Below are 17,513 nucleotides of genomic sequence, written 5' to 3'. Positions count from 1 at the left end.
TTTTCCCTCCACGTATTTATGTTTTTATATTGAGAAATTTTTTATTATGTAAATATGGCTGCGAGCTCGATCGAGCTTGACGTATGGGTTGGAGTTCCGGTTGAACTTCTGTTCCCATGCAGTTCAAAGGAAATAGGCATAGTGACTCGCGAGATTTATGAAAATCTCACGATAATATAGTGAGAAATTAACTAAAAGTAAAAAACGGTAATTTCTCATGATATTTGCATGCTTTTTTTGACAAAACATAAATATCATGATATTCACATTTTAAACGGCTATTTATCGTGAAAAGTCATGTGGTTTTTATTTAAAAAATTTCTATTTATATTTCATTATAAAAAATAAATAAATTTTATGTTTTAAATTTATTTTTTATTGCCAAGATTTAAAAATCAAAATCAAAATCTACTGCTCAAAAAACCGTGTTTTAGACTTTTGTCACTATGGAAAGAGGATCTCTTGAAATATCAGAGACCTCACTACTCTACTTTAATGTAATATTGGTTTTTACCCTCCTTTTTGGAAAATCAGTATTGCTTGTTTTCTACACCTGTCTTTTGATATCTTTTTTTCCATAATTGGGGGAACTAGTGCCCCCTCCATTTTACATACAGCTTCTAGCCAACCCAAACAGGTCAGATGCCAGTTCATACTACCGGATAGGGCTGGTAAACTAACCAAGAGCTAGTGACTTGGTTCGGTTTAGCTCGTCATGAACTTGTTTGTGATCAGTTCATATAGCTGGCGACCCGAGCCATGAGTAACTCGTTTAGCTTAAACAAGTCAAGCCAGAACAGAGGGTGTTGTCTCGAAAGAGCTCATATGGATAAATACATATATTTTAAGTGTAATATATATATATATATATATTTAACTATAATATATAAATATAAACATATATATATATATATATTGCATGTATAAATAACATGAAATATTTTTACATAAGCCAGCTCATGTTCGACTCGTCTCATTAAGGGACGCGACAAGCTCAAGCTCAGCTCGACTAAAAATGAACATAAGCCTTCAGCTTGACACAGGACCCCGCTTACCACATGGGATACCACCTCGGTGGTTTTTTGACCCAACCTATCAGGCATGAATGTTTTTTTACATATTTACATAAAAAATTTATATTTTAAATACCCTCTAAATAATACATGGGATTTGGGATTATATTTTTCTCGATCCAAGATTACCCGAACACGAATGCATACTATTTGGGTGGGTTTGGATGGGATAACTTCAAAATGGTGCAAAACATCACCATATTCAATTATTTCATCCATTCTTTTCTAACAATTCCTCTTGTTTGTCAATATGTCCACCATTGTGTGGCACATGCTGGTCTCGTTGTCAGCTTCCAAAAGAAAATTATGGAGCAGCACCTGCCACTTGGGTGGGACCCACAATTCAAATGTGGTGTGAATGGATCTTCCCTTCAACCATAGAATAACCACATTTGAATCCAAAAAAAAACAATGAAAATGAGTGGATCCATTTTGGACAGCCTAAATTGCAGGTACACCACTAATTTTGCTTCCTAGTGTTTGGTCACCCAAATATCTCCCCAGATCCACCCGTCCTTTTGGGTTATGGATGTTGGAGATTCACCAGTTTACTGTGGAGCCCGACCTGACTTGGATTGGAGGTCCATTCATTCAATAAATGGATCTCAAGTCCATATGGAATTACAAGTTGATTTTAATCTTGATGCCTTATTTTGTGTTTTTATTTTCAGACGATGATGAACCATGGTTGTGAATTACTGGGCTCACCCTTTGTGAGGTAAACCCTAGATGGGTTCACTGACACTCAAGCCTTTACAGAGTCCAACAGTTAAAAGGCATCCGCACATCCGGCGAGAGTCGAACATGTGACAAAGGGGTCATCACCTTCTCCCCAGACTTGCTGCCTCTTGAGCTACTGGAGCGGGTGTTATTTTGATGTGGGTGTTGGAGAGCACTTTCAAATGCCCTACAATTCCTCACCGGCTTACCACCACAATGGAAAAGGTTTAAAACAGCTATTGTTTGGCTGTGATTTTGAAGTGGCATTTTCAATTCTTTTGTAATTTTCTCATGTTTTTATAAATAAAAAAATATTGGCAACATAAACATGTAATAAAATAAATACATGGGAAAATTATAGTTTTTTAAAGGAAATAGGAGGAAATTATTGTAAAAAATAAATAAATACATTAAAAGAAAAAGTGAAATAGCAATGACATTTTGAAAATTCATAATTCTATCACATATTTTTTCTAAAAAATGATAATATTGCAATGGGTTAATATTTTGTGTCTTTGAAAGCACCAAATGTATGTGGAACTATTGAGCGAAAAATCATATGTCTTATATTTTTTATAAATTTAATCTTATAGATGTGATCTACAGTATTTGTTTAGTGGAAAATGATTTTGAATCATATGATTGTGACACATAAGCAAGTTTTTAATGGGCTTACAAATAAACGATCCTCAATGCACTAAAATTTCATGAAAAATTATATTTGTAACACGATCCAAGGCTTGATCCTTATCAAACAAACCTTACTGAATACATCTACGTGGTCAATTGAGTTGATAAAACCTAAACCTATGATTTTTAGCTCAATAGTTCCATATAATTTGGTGCCTTCAAAGGCACCAAATATTAACCCTATTGCAGTATAGTCAATATATCACATGAATTTGATAATTAGTAATTTAATTTAGATAACTAGTCGCTAGCAATGTTGTCATGATTGATAAAATCATCCAAAATGATCTTACTCTACGGGTAGTTTGTCATGATTCCCTAAAAATCTTACAATTTTTTTTTATTCTCATGATGTCTAAAAGCATAAATATTTGATATCGTTATAGGACCCGACCCTTTTACCCTTTACAATTGTGAATTTAAGCATTTTTACGATAAAATTGCACCACCCGTTGAATATGCCCAACACCCACTTAAATCCAGAATCACAGTTTTTTTTATGCGAATTTAGACCTCACGAATTCGCATAAATTTATTTGCAAAATCTTGGTGAAACTAAAACCATCAAAATCACAAATATCATACTCTTTTTGCATATAATAAATATTTTTGCATAAAAATATTTGTGAAACATCTCTCGCAAATACCATACTTTCGTATATATCCTGAAATCACATAAATTTAAGTGCAAAACACTTACCACTAATTTCACAAATAGCTTACATTTTTGCATATATTGCACACTCTCACATTAAGTTACTTATAAATCTCCAAATATCGCAAATATTGTATTTAAATATTTACAAAACTATGACAAATATGCAATATTTTTTATTTTTTATGAATTTATTGAATCATATAGAAACCCGTTGTGGATCCCCAACTTGCTTATTTTCGCATAATCTAGGGCTTTTTTTTCTTTTCTTCCCAACCAAGGGTTCACAACCTACTTCCCTTCCATCTACTAATTTCGACCACTATTTTCAACTCATTTGCATATATTATACTTGTTTACAAATCTATTTTGAAATCTTGTGAAGTATATTTACAACAATTCTATTGACTAACAAAAATTGAACAATTTTGCAAAATTGTTTCTCTATTAACAATTATAAAAATCAGACAGTCAATATGATTAACATAGAACTAAATACAATTGGTTTGCACGAAATTAGATAACTTAAAGTTTAACAATTACAAAGTTTTATTTAATACATAGGCTTCATTACAAAATTATACTCAAAGTTTAACTTGATTTATTCAATTACAAAGTTTAACTTGATCCATCCTATTATAAATGTAAGTTTAACTTGATTTATTACAAATGTGCAAAATTATTCACAACTCAGCTAGCCAGACAAACTCTTCCAACACCTCTCTAATTGATGTCTCTACCTTTTTATTATCTTTCACACCCTTGGAAGCTCTTTTCTTTATGTGCTTGTAGAATTTTATCATACAATTTCTTATATCTCTGACATCTTACTAAAAATAACCCTTTATTAGCAAACAACTAACTATAATAAATACACCTACGTAAAGTTCAGTCTTCAGTTTCTGCCCAAGTACTGCATATACTGTATCACAAATATACCACAGTCATACCTGTAAAACAAAAAAATATAAAGTGAAAAACATGTACACGTATGAAATGAATTAATAAACAAATGCAAAGTAATTACTTGTTCTCTTGTTGAGGAATACCCTCATCCTTTACACTGTCCAATCTTTATAACAGTCGAACCCAAATTGCACTAAGAAAAATGAACTTGCAACACATATACACGAAAAAAAGATAACAAACATACAAAAAAATAAGTATATTATTGAGTAAGTTCTATTATTGTACTATTTGTTTGAGGTTTTTATCTGCTAAATATGTATTCGACATGAAATTGTACAACTTGAAGTTCTTTTTCTTCATGTCCATTTTTCAAAGAACCCAATGCTCGTTGCCCCAATGAAAAGGAATTAAATGTTGCAATATAAATATAGTGTAATGTCATTGTGCACATGAAATTTGATTTGTAAGTATGCAAAGTTGTGTAAAAACATACCTTGTGAGCATCAAGAAAATGATAATGCAAGTCATTACTCTCCAAGCATTCAGTTACCGTACCTCTCTACCCTTCACTTGTGATCATTTGCTGTGAAAAAACAAGGTTTACCAGTTGGTTTTCATTAATCAATAGTAAAATAATATAAACATCGCTTTTATAACTCAGACAAATATAAGTAAGGTAAAGGGTCTTCGACAAGTTGTCTATTTTCTTGTCCTCATTGTGAGCCACTTGGATTTTTTATATGAATCTTGCTAGATGCTAGATAGTAAATCCAGTGTGATAACAAAAGAACAAACAAAATTACGTGCAAACATAAAAAAAAAATAACGTGAAAACTAATACTTATGTCACTTGCCAAGAGAGTTTATTTGTCAAACTATACTCTTTTGACTTTGGGGTGTTCTCTTATATAGCTTTTTTTTCATTAACATGTTCTTAACAACAAAATAAATCATATATAATTAATATCAAATATACACACATGATTCAAGATATTTGTATACTTAATGTACAAACAGTTGTTTCTTGCTCTTCAAAACTTGGGGCTCTTTGAATCCCTTTATTTTGTAAGAACTTGTATGACCATACGTTTAAAACTACCTAGATATAAACATAAAGAAGTAACTAATTAAAAAATATTGAATATATACATAAAGAAGTAGTTAATTAAAAAACACTAGATATGCACACAAAAAAGCAATTAATTAAAAAACACTAGATATGCACACAAAGAAGCAATTCATTAAACAACACTGTATATATATATATATATACATACTATTATTCATGGTGGCACATGTTGTGGCCAACCTCACTACATACAGTGCACTTGTATGTCACACCATCCTTGTGTTCTGTTCTCCGTCTATTAACCTTAGGTCACCCTACTTTGCGAACCACTTTTGATGGATAGACAACTATAAGAGTAGGTGAAGCGATGTGTGAGACATTATATGCAGTTCCACGATTCAATTTTGAACCACTTGTTGCAGTAATTATCTGGTAGGTTACCCTCATACAAAATGTCTGTGATCACATATTCGCAAGGAATATTGCTAACCTATCACTCTTCATAAGAGCATAAGTTCCTATGAAGATCAACACTATAATCGTGTGATAGGTCGTAGGCTTCATACTATTCTGAGAGGCAATACGCTACTTACACATGTATTTGTTGTGCCTTTTTCTTCAATTTCTCTAGTTTTTCTTTGACCTTCAACACCACAATGTTTGTCATATGCTGCCCCCACACTCTTTATTTTCTCAAAAAAGTTTCATCAACATGAGACAAAGTTTTTCAATAAGTGAAATTAGGGGCTTGTCACGTATGGCAAGAATCCATGAATTAAAGCTCCTTCACTATATTAGATGTTAAGCAATTATATCTTTTCACTTGAAAGTGACAGTTAACCCAATGTTTTGGATGCACGTCAGTGGCAATATAATTGTATGTGTATGTGCTTTGTTCTTTAACTTTGTCGAAAAAATATTTGTATTATTGTTTCATAGTTGTTTGAGCTGCACTCCACCAAAGTGCATTAAGTGGTAAACCAAATTTCTTTAAAAAGTTATTCATTAAATGCTTCATGCAAAATCCAACATGACATGTAGGCCATGTGTGGAGGATAATATACTTTAAACCTATATTCCTATCTGAAATAATTATCAATACTCCTCTCTCTCTAAACTTTTCAAAGTGTATGAATTTGTGCTTTAATACCTCTAAAAACTATGGCCATAAATTTTTGGACTCCTTATGAATAACTGCAAATGCTATCGAAAATATATCACCATAATGATTAATATTATATGCCGACAATAATATACTCGTGTATTTTTCTTTTGAGAATGTGTCATATACCATAAGAACTAAATGACATCTTTTTAAAAACCCATCGATGTTTAGTCGAAAAGATAAAACATGTACTTAAATTGATTTTTTGACCAATCTTAATATACCTTAGTAATCCTCAGTTAGCATTCATCAGATTATCCAAATGTGCAGAAAGTATCTTGAAGGACTGTTTGAATGAACCATATAATTGAAACCTTCCTAAAAAAATCAACCTTTTTAAAACTTTTCTAAACCCAAAATAAATAAAAAATTGAAACTTTTTATTTATTATAAAAATTTACATGATTCTCGAAAGTAATATGCCAAAAAGTTCATCTATGACTACATTCCAATCGTTCTAAATACTAGACGACCCACCTAAGTGCAAGCGAGAATGTATATTAGCCTCTCAGTATTAGATCCAGTACGAAATCAACCATAAACACAACTCGATTGAGGTTATTATACTTTAAGGATTCTCACACGTGAAAAAATGCAAAAGACAAAATTTATTTAAAGTTTAAGAAAATTGAGGAGTTACGTAAAGATTTAAAGTTTTCAAACCATGAGCATAACCATTGCAGAAATGAAAGAAAGATTTTTGAAAATATTCTCATTCCAAAATATTATAATTCTTGAAACGTAAAGATCTAGACAAAAAGTTAAATTGTTACAAGTTTATAACTAAAAAAAATTACTTGGATCCTTCAAAAATCGTAATAGGTAAGAGTGGAGCATTCAGCTGCACAGCAACCCACACTTCACTTCAGTCCTCCATGAGGTTATCTATAATATTGTAGGGCATCAACTACTAGCCCGTATGAAACCCAAACTAAACTTGGAAAATACAAATTAAGTTATAATGGTGCCATCAAAGTATGATTCCCATCATTTTAAAATTAGAGTCAAGGGAATCCACAACAACACATGCACTTAACATTCAACCACAATTATCATCATCCATTGCATAGCATTCATAATTGCATAACTTGTAAGCATGAAACTCAAACTCACATTGATTCTCAATCATGATATTAAACATCACATTCATTCATATTCATGATAGGTGTTCGCAAAAATGAACAAGGATTCATAATTCATAGTATGCTTCGAAGTGAAGTAAAATACAACAATTCATGAAAATATAAACTCACTTCCTTTATCTTTAAAAGAGCATACTCATGTCCAACTCATGAGTATGATATGCATTATTTAAAATATTAATTTGAATGTTCATTCTCAGAACATTTATGCACTTTTGCACTCAGATATATATTTGAAACATGTCCTAATTTGACTTTTTTCGTGTGTCGCACACACACAAGCACCTCACATGCAACAATCAAGCTCGTAGCTTGCATCAACAGGTCAATCATATGACTAACATAAACATATCTTTTTTATTCACATGTAACAATTCATATACAAAAATCATGCAAACCATAGTAGTCTCTACATGTTCACATCTATATATTTATGCATATGATAGCAGTGATTATAAAAAAATATAATTCATTGTTTCTCTTGTTTATTCAGACTCATCTGATACAAAATAGGGTATAGACATCAAGAAATAACCATAGAAGTATTTATTATTCTATGTATTTTATTTGCTCTCCTATGACTTAACTGGTTCTTTCACGAGCGATTCAATCATGCAATGCAGCGGTTGGGAGAACAGACTCATGGTCACAGGTCTTAGCCTATGTCAAACTAAAATCGTCGGTAAAAAATTGGGCATGTGTCCCTAACTCTACAGAGCTATGGTACTACCAACTAGGACTCATTGATAGACATGTCTCCTAACCTCCGTGGGACGGGGACAAGAGGTGCCTTCAGCCCTCAAAAACTCAATATGTCTCATGAGGCTTGTATCGCCCTTCCCTCTCCCAGTAGGATAAGAGATCGGGACAGACCCATCAATCTCAGAGAGCCCAGCTTCACCAGCGCCTCAAATAACCCCATGGTCTAGGGTTATCTTTATTATTAAGTCATAGGTCACAACCAAGTATCATTATCTCACAGAATAACCCTCGTATACCCTCATGCATGATATTAATAATTCATGTCCTCTCGCATGACTAAAATAGTCAATGCCATATGCATGACTTAATCTTACATGCCCTCATGCATGTACATGTCGTAATCATATTTATTTTCATGCATGATTCTATCATGTCATGATTTATTCTACACATGTTCTCATGCATGATTCATTTCTAACATGCTTTCATGTATGATTCAATTACAACACGTCTTATGCATGATTCTTCCACATGTATTACTATGTATGAACATGTCATAGATGATTCAATTTTTCATGCATAATACATGTCACATTATAATTAGCACACAAATAGGATATGCACTAACACATATTTATATTCACATGCATGATACATTCATTCTAAGATATGCACTCATGATACATGCTTCACATACATAACATGCTTAACTCAGTTATTAATTCATACAAGCATTCAAGGTGATCAAGTCAAACACTCTAATTTATGCATGTATATTTCACACAATGCATGTTCAAAACATGTACCTACAACAAACACACTCCATATTTTGCTAACTACAACTATGAAATGCATGATCTCCAAATTACAAAAATAAGATCACTTCTATTCTCATACATTCAAATCATGCTCAGCATAATCTCTGAATTACAATCACAATAGTCCTAGATATCCACAACTAGGTGAGTGTGTGAACATATAATGGTGTGGCATACAAACACTTCTAACGTCATACATTCAAATCATACTCAGCATGACCTCCGAACTACAAAAATAAGATCATTTTTATTCTCATATATTCAAATCATGCTCTCCGAACTACAGTCACAACAGTCCTAGATATCTACAACTAAGTGAGTAGAAAAGTGTTGCATATAATAAAATAAATATAATGTGTGATGCATTTGCAGTATCTACTTACCACATGTATTTACCTGATTTGCATTCTTATGTATTGCATTCATTGCGTATGTCATTTCTAACCGAAAGCGATACTTAACAATAAGTATAATTTATCCTCTCTTTTTTTTACCTGCAAATCAATTATCACAATGCAATATACATGTAACTTTAAGCATTTATGTTATTACACTAAACAGATACTTACATCTAAGTATATTCCCTTTTGAGATCATAAATAATGCATATATATATGAAAAAACCCCACTAACGATATATGTGTTAACATAGTTAATTACACACTATCGCGCACTCTCAAGTGCATGTTTACGATGCAAACTACGAAGTTAAAAGTCTATCTATACATGTATCAATACATACTCAACTTCGATATTATACAACATGTTTAATAATGTTAATACACCACACTAATCATGCTAATGACAAGATAAGCAAAAATGCTAATTTAGTTCACGCCAAACCATATAATTAGACAAATCTAACTTAAGTTGCTGAATTTATATTACACTAGGATTTCTACTCAACATAGTACCTGAAATACATGAGATTAATATCAAACAACAAGAACTCATATTCCGCAAGTTTAGTTTAGGAATCTTACCTTTACGATGCAATGAAAATATATAGCGAAACTCAAAAACTAAAAAGTCTCACAAAAAACGCAAATGATTTGCCGTGTAGGCCAAGCAATGAACACTTGGTGCGTGACACGCAACACCAAGTGAAAAACACCAAAACAGGTCAGATAGCCATCCTCTCACAGCAAGAGAGTGCTATCGTACTACACACATAACAAAAAACTTATCAAAATCTACTCTCGGATATGAGTCACAAAATTTCTCTCTCTCTCTCTCTATATATATATATATATATATATTTATTTATTTAAAGAAAACCTTCTCATATATGTCGTGAGATACGGTTCCACAAAATAGGACGAATATTGATAATCATGTCAAGGAGTGGATGACTGAGGTGAGATTAGGCCACTCAGTCTCTCTCCGAAGGAGGTGGGAGATAACCAGTGATGCCATCGATGACGCCCATTGCAAGAACCCAGCCGACCCTACCAAACCCACTCAACATAAATCAATCCTCCAATTCTGCTGATTATGGCCGATTCAACCCCAAATCAGTCGATTTTAGAAGGGGGTCAAATTGGATGCCTTAAAAAAAATCAGCAGAGGTTTGATTCAGTCAACTCTAAACAACAATGCCCTTCGATGGAGCACTACCACCATGCCATTATTCATGCCAAATCCAACAGGGAGAAAGGTTGGTGACCGTGGAAGAGAGATCTCAGGCAAAGAGGGAGATCTCAGACAGAGATTCAATGTTTTATCTCCAGCGTGTAGGCGTGGGATAAAGTGTAGAGAGGGAGAGGGTTGTGCGACATGGAGAGAGAGTGAGACAAAGTCGATGGTGGGTGCCAGCAAACCCAAAAATAGAGAGAGATGGTTACCAGGCGGTGGTTGGGGCTCCCGCCGATGTGGCAGTGGTGCCCAACAAGAAGAAGACATGAGAGAATGATGGCGAGGGTGATCAGCGGCAACAAGAAACCGTGTCATTCGACGACTGGATCTCGGCTCTGACAATGCTTCTGAAGGGTAAAGAGAACGTGAGGGGGAGGAGGTAGTGAGACTCAATGAACAGGGAGAGGGAAACACAAGGGTTGGTAGCAGCCGAAAGGGTCGACCGGCGGACGGTCAGACGATCGCACGCACAAGAACAACTAGAAACAGGGAGAGGGAGTGAGCAACAGAGCATTAAAGGGGCGACCTGGGGTCTAGGGATGAGGGAGTCAGCTAAATGGGAAAAAAGGAGAAAGAGAGGGGAACAGGGTTTGCATAAACAAAATGAGAAAGAAAGAGGGAAAGAAAGGGTCAGGTGCCCCAGTAGGCCCCGCTCATAGAATGACTCCTTTTAGATTCTAATCAAATTGGGTCAGATTTGGATTCGATTTGGATCTAAATACACCTAGACTCTAAAAATGATATATATAATGGTTAAATTGTCCAAAATATTGTCTAAAGCTACATCGTATAATTAATTAAAATTTTACTATTTAAAACTCTACGTTTGGGTCAATCCATTTGGATCTAACCCGCATAAACTTTGGGTCCATTATAAAATCCACATATATATTTCCAAAATAAATTATTACAAATAGCTATACTAATACCAAATGGTTTATAGTTTTGGTACTTTCAGAAATCATGATTAATGATTAATGTGTTTCCCATAAATTATTTTATGACAAAAATACCTTCCATTAGAATTTCTTTTGAAACTACCAAAATACATCTAGTTAAGTTTAAAACACGTTGAAAACACCTAGATGAGGTTGTGTCTTCCTAAAACAATTAGTTTTCATGATAATTTAAATATTTTATTAATATTTTGTCTGGAAAAAATCTTGAAATGACTATTTTACTCTTACTGGTTAGAAAAATATAATTAAACGTATAAAATACCCAAAATTAGTATTTAAAAGATAGAAGCACATTATTAACTCGAAGGTAAGGCAAATTCTTTATTTATTTAATACCTCAAAAATTTACAGGTTTTACAATAATGCAGCCTTAGTGTATTCTTGTTCATGCCATGCGTGTTTATAAATAACGTCCACACCTTCCTCATCACTAACGTCCAATTACTCTCTCTCTCTTTCTCTCTCTCTCTCTCTCTCTCTCTATATATATATATATATATATATATATATATATATATGAGCAAATATGAGCTTCACTGGGTAGGTTTAGACTAGACTTCAAATCTTAATACTTTGAACTTTGAAGAAATATACTTTGTTTATAAATAAGACAACTCAAACTCAGACTCCCTTAGTTTGAGCTCGGCTTGACTCACTGCAAAAGTGAGAAGACCTTAACTACTCTACGTGGAACTCTCTTTCACATAAGATGGATGCACTAAAGGGGGTGTTTGACTGCACGGACAAGACTGTGTAGAATAATCTTATCTGGACACAGATAGCTGGGCGCAGAGGTGTCATGCCCAAGTAGAGTTTCTGTCTTAGGTGTTTATTCTTTTTTTATTTTATTTTTTTTTAAATTTGTGTCCAGTGTATTCCAAACACTGCTGCTCTTTGGGTCTGATGTTTGCATCAGGCACATGGGGCACAGACAACAGAAAACAAATTTTTTTAAATAAAAGTTGCCTCCAAAAACAACATCTAGCACTCGTGTTTGTGAATAACACTTAAAATCTACTTGAAAGATATTTTATCTACTAAAAGGTTGTCTAGTGATCTACCATATGTATGCTCGCTATCATACATCTACACTTGAAAGAAACCTGATCTGCGTACCTTTGTACAATGAATCTTCTATAGGCAATCAACTATCATATGAGCATTCTTTCTTGTGCATATGACAATGATTGTGTTATTGCAGCTCTTTAAGAATTTTGCTTTATAGTTATTTTTTTATCACATAATCTTTCAAAAACTCGCAGTAGTATTGGATATTATTAAACCTTTTGCCCAAAGCAATTTCTAAATCGTTTGAGTGTGTTGATAGCCATTACAATTATTTACAATCATTACGTCTTTCATTATGTAATTGTTGATACAAATCAAATGTCTCCACTTCAATGATTTTCAATTGCTCTTCATTGCATGAGAACTCATTAAACCAGAACCAGGGGTTTACATTCTCCAATGACATTGGTGCATCACTTTCACACTCTCCTATCGACATGGTATGTACTAATCATTATCGATATCATCTCATTTTGCATTTTCAACATGATCACTACTATCACTAACATCAAAATACATTGTATTTATTGCTTCATTTACTTACATGCATGCATCATTCTTGCATTTCCAACATTCAAGATTAACCATCAAAATATACATTCATCATCACACCTACATCTCAACCATAAATTACATCAAAATTATAACTTGTACTTAGCATTGTCATATGCCCCAAAAAGCATCTCAATCAAATTATTGCGATGAAGATCATTGGTACTGGACCTACTGGTTTTCTCATGTGGTTTCACTTCCTTTGCAGTGATCTATTGGTCAAATACAACATCAATATCATCCATTGTTTGAGATAGTTGGATAATCGACAAAAGACTTAGATTGATATATGGTGTTTGTGATAAAAAAACATTCACCACGAGATTCACATCATTCCACTGATCAACTGCTCCTTTATTAACTTTGCATACTTTCAAGTAAACATCGCCACTAAATGATATTGATTCTACATCATTAACCTCCTCAACATCTATCCACATTTCTTGGTTGTTTCGAGAATAAATGTACTATAAGGTCAAAACCACATATATGATTTTACGAGACATCAAAACCATAAATTCTTTAAAAGTAATATTTTTGGAGACCACTATAGATTTTCAATTAGTGTAATGAGACCTATAATAGTGTACTTTAGACCTTTAAGATGCCATCATTGATGGCCTACAACAACCATAATAGAGTACTTTAGCCCTTTTAATTCTTGTACACAATGAACCCTAGCCTCATTACACCAACACAAAAACAACAAATATTAACAAAATAAGATAACTTTAAGTATATCAATATATATTTCTATGAAAAAATCATAGACATAGTAAACCTTAAACGAAAGTTGATCGCAAGGATGATACCGCAACCTCTTAGGAAATACGCATGGGGATACACAGGTATGTATTGTAAGAAACTTACCTTTAGAAACTGTAGATGAGGAAGTCATTCGCAAGGATGATATCAAGACCACATCATAATGTGTGAATCGCTGCAAGGTTTAGAAGTTTTTTGCAGATACAAACAAGAAGAAGAAATCCTAGAACAAAAATGAGTATATATATGATTCGACAAAACCACAACTATTAAGAAAACTCTCACATAATAAAATTTTCACAAATATGTATGTAGCGTATTTATGATTTGTTGGTTCCCTTTAAGTAGAGTTTCACACATAAATTTATGCGATTTTAGGATATATGTGAAAGTATGTTATTTGCGAGAGATGTTTCACAAGTATTTTTATGCAAAAATATTTATTATATGTGAAAGAGTATGATATTTGTGATTTTGGTGATTTCAAATTTATCAAGATTTCAGAAATAAATTTATAAGAGTTCGTGAGGTCTAAATTCGTATAAAAAACCTGCGATTTTGTATTTAAGTGGGTGTTGAACATATTCAATTGGCGATACAATTTTATCGCAAAAATGCCTAAATTCGCAGTTGCGAAGGGTAAAAAAGTAATATTTGTGATTTTGAACATCTGGAGAATATAAAAAGTTGTAAGGTTTTTAGGGAATCACGATAATTTACCCATACAGTATGGTCATTTCCCATAAAATAATCATAATGAATCTCTTACCATGCTAGCAATCCAAGAAATTGTAACCAATGCAATAAAGAGGACAAAAATGCCCCTAAAAGGGCAAAGGAAATGCTTATGGTTGAACTTGGACAAGTTTTTAACAAACCCAAATTTAAAATGGATGGATCCGAAATACTGGTTATCTATATTGTTGTGCTCATGTCAACCTGAAGGGCATTGATTGTTCATGAATTCAGGCCATCAATAGCATCAAAATTCTAAAGTTTTACAGATATCTAATTTTGATTAACTTAAACCGGGATGTGAACGGGTTGGGTTCGGGTCAAATGTGGGTATTACCAAATCCGAGTGCGTCAGCTGGTTGAAAGGTGCCGTCTGCGACTCTGCCTAATGTCTTGAGTTCAAATCTTACAGTTGCCTTGTTTAATATCCAACCCAAACCCGTACCATTTACATCCCTATGTATAGATGGTCCTAGCGTCTTCATACCATACGGATTCATACTATCATAACAATAAGGGTCTCAGATCCAAATCTGACATATCTGGTCTTAAGCTTGGCTATTGGTAGGGATGTATTAGGATTTTGTGTTTTGTGGATGTTCCGGCCCCGATCCGGATGTATTTAGCTGTTTGGGATCCGATCGATTTACATCGCTAGCTATTGAGAAAAAAGAAACATCATGGCACATTTCACCTATAGGTAGGGATGTAAAATGCATGGGTATCGGGTTCAGTTTGGATGTCAGTTTTACTGAATCCAACCTGACTGGACATTGGCTAATCTGATCGGGAATCATATTTGGTTCTGAATGGATAAACTGCAGTATTATATCTGGATCTGACTATCATAAACCAGATACTCGTTACACTTCTACACATTATCGAATTTGGACATCCAACGAATCCAAAATCTAGTTTTGAATCTAGTTCTGATTTGGATATGAAATCCCAAACACTCCGAATTCAATTAATTAATAGTTGGATCCTCCTTTACCAGATCTAACTAAATGAATTTGAGTTTGGTCAGATATCCAGTCGATTTGATACAGCACATTGATTATGATGCCAACTGTACAAAAATAGTTTAAAAGCAGTAAGTTAATGGAAATTTAAGGCCCCCTTGGATGACATGAGAACCATCTCAAAAACCCGGTTTTCAACTAAAACCAAGTTACATTGGAGAAACCAAGTTTTGACATGCATTTGGATGTAGGGATGGCAGTGAACCGGGGCGGGGGACAAGGTGTCCACCCCTGCCCCGTCTCAAAAAGTTAACCTTCATCCCTGATCCATCCTAGGGGTGGCAATCGGATTGGGTTGGCAGGCCGACCCGGTGGGTCAGCATACCTCAACCCGACCCGTTTATTAAATGGGTAACCCGACCCGACCCGCCAACCCATTTAATAAATGGGTTGGGTCGGGTAAACGGGTTGGTCGGTTAGCGAGCGGGTTGGCGGGTTGACCCATTCGCCTAACCGGTTTATTAAACGGGTTAGCCGGGTTGGCATACCCTAACACGAACCCGACCCGTTTAATAAACGAGTTAGGTGGGTCGACCCATTTATTAAATGGGTTAGTTTAAGCCCAACCCGAACCCGCCTAAGAGGCGAATTGGCGGATCGTGTCAGGTTTTGCCAACCCTAATCCATCCTTGTGGCGGGGGGGGGGGGGTACTTTGGATCTCCACCCTCGCCCCGTCTCAAACTTATTATCTCCATCCCTGCCCCAGCCTTCGCCCCGGCCCCGCTCCTGCTCCACCGCAGCGCTGCCCAGTGATTTCAGGAATGATATCAGGCCTACTGTTATTATTTTCAAGTATCAGAAACACAAAAAATTATAAGAATAACATAAGTACAACAAAAATAATGAAAAAAAAATGGTAGTAAAGGTAGGAACGAGTTGCATTTATAAAGGGTAATAGGAAAGGTCAATACATGGATGAAAGAAGGGCAGTGTATGTGCATAAAAAGAGTGACAATGAGGAAAAAAAAGAAGACTGAAAGCACGAAGAAAAATACTTTGGTGGAAGGAAAGACAAATTTAGAAAGGAGAACATAGGATAAGAAAACAAGAGAAAGGTTTTTACCAAACGAGTTTATGCAGTCAGACCTTTGTAACCTTTACCCCCACTCTGATGTCATTAGAAGGTGATGGTGGCGGGGTAGGAAAAAGTTTAAGTTCATCCCCGCCTCCATCTTCATCCCCGCCTCCATCCCCGTTTCATGCCCTTCATCCCCGATCCATAACCCATTTTCCCCTGGTCTAGGATGTCATAAAATATGGTTTTTAGTAAGTTAAGGTATCATTTGGATGACACTCAAAACCAAATTGAAAACCTAGTTTTGGGTGTCCAACAAGGTTTTGCACTCAAAACTTGGTTTGAGAGCAAAACTGGATTTTCAATCCAATTTTGCAAAACAAGCCCCTTCCCCCTTGACCTGTTTTATAGCCGGGGGTCATGTTTCTTGTCCTCTTCCACCTTCTTGTTCCTCTTTCTATCGACTCAGCCAACCTTATTTATTTCTTTCGTCGAGATGGTATCCCACGTGGTAAGCGGGTTCCTATGTCAAGCTGAAGGCCCAGGATCGAATTCCTCTGTCATATTGAGGCGGCTGTTGTTTTGGTAGGAGTTCGCTTAACCCTAGCTTGCTTCTCAAGATTTTTTTTTTAAAATGACCAGAAAATTATATTTTTTTAATGTATAAGCGTTCAAACATTTTCCAGTCTGACCAATAAATGGCTGACATGATGTCACGTACACCCGATGACACTATCCCGACCAATTTTCAGCTGAAAATGGCCGGCGATTTATTATTTTATATTGGTCAACCATTTTGAAAAATGGCCGGCGAATTA

The sequence above is a fragment of the Nuphar pumila genome, chromosome 16, assembly GCF_984573655.1.
Source record: "Nuphar pumila chromosome 16, dmNupPumi1.hap1.1, whole genome shotgun sequence".
NCBI classification, from domain to species: domain Eukaryota; kingdom Viridiplantae; phylum Streptophyta; class Magnoliopsida; order Nymphaeales; family Nymphaeaceae; genus Nuphar; species Nuphar pumila.
This window is presented reverse-complemented; position numbering follows the sequence as displayed.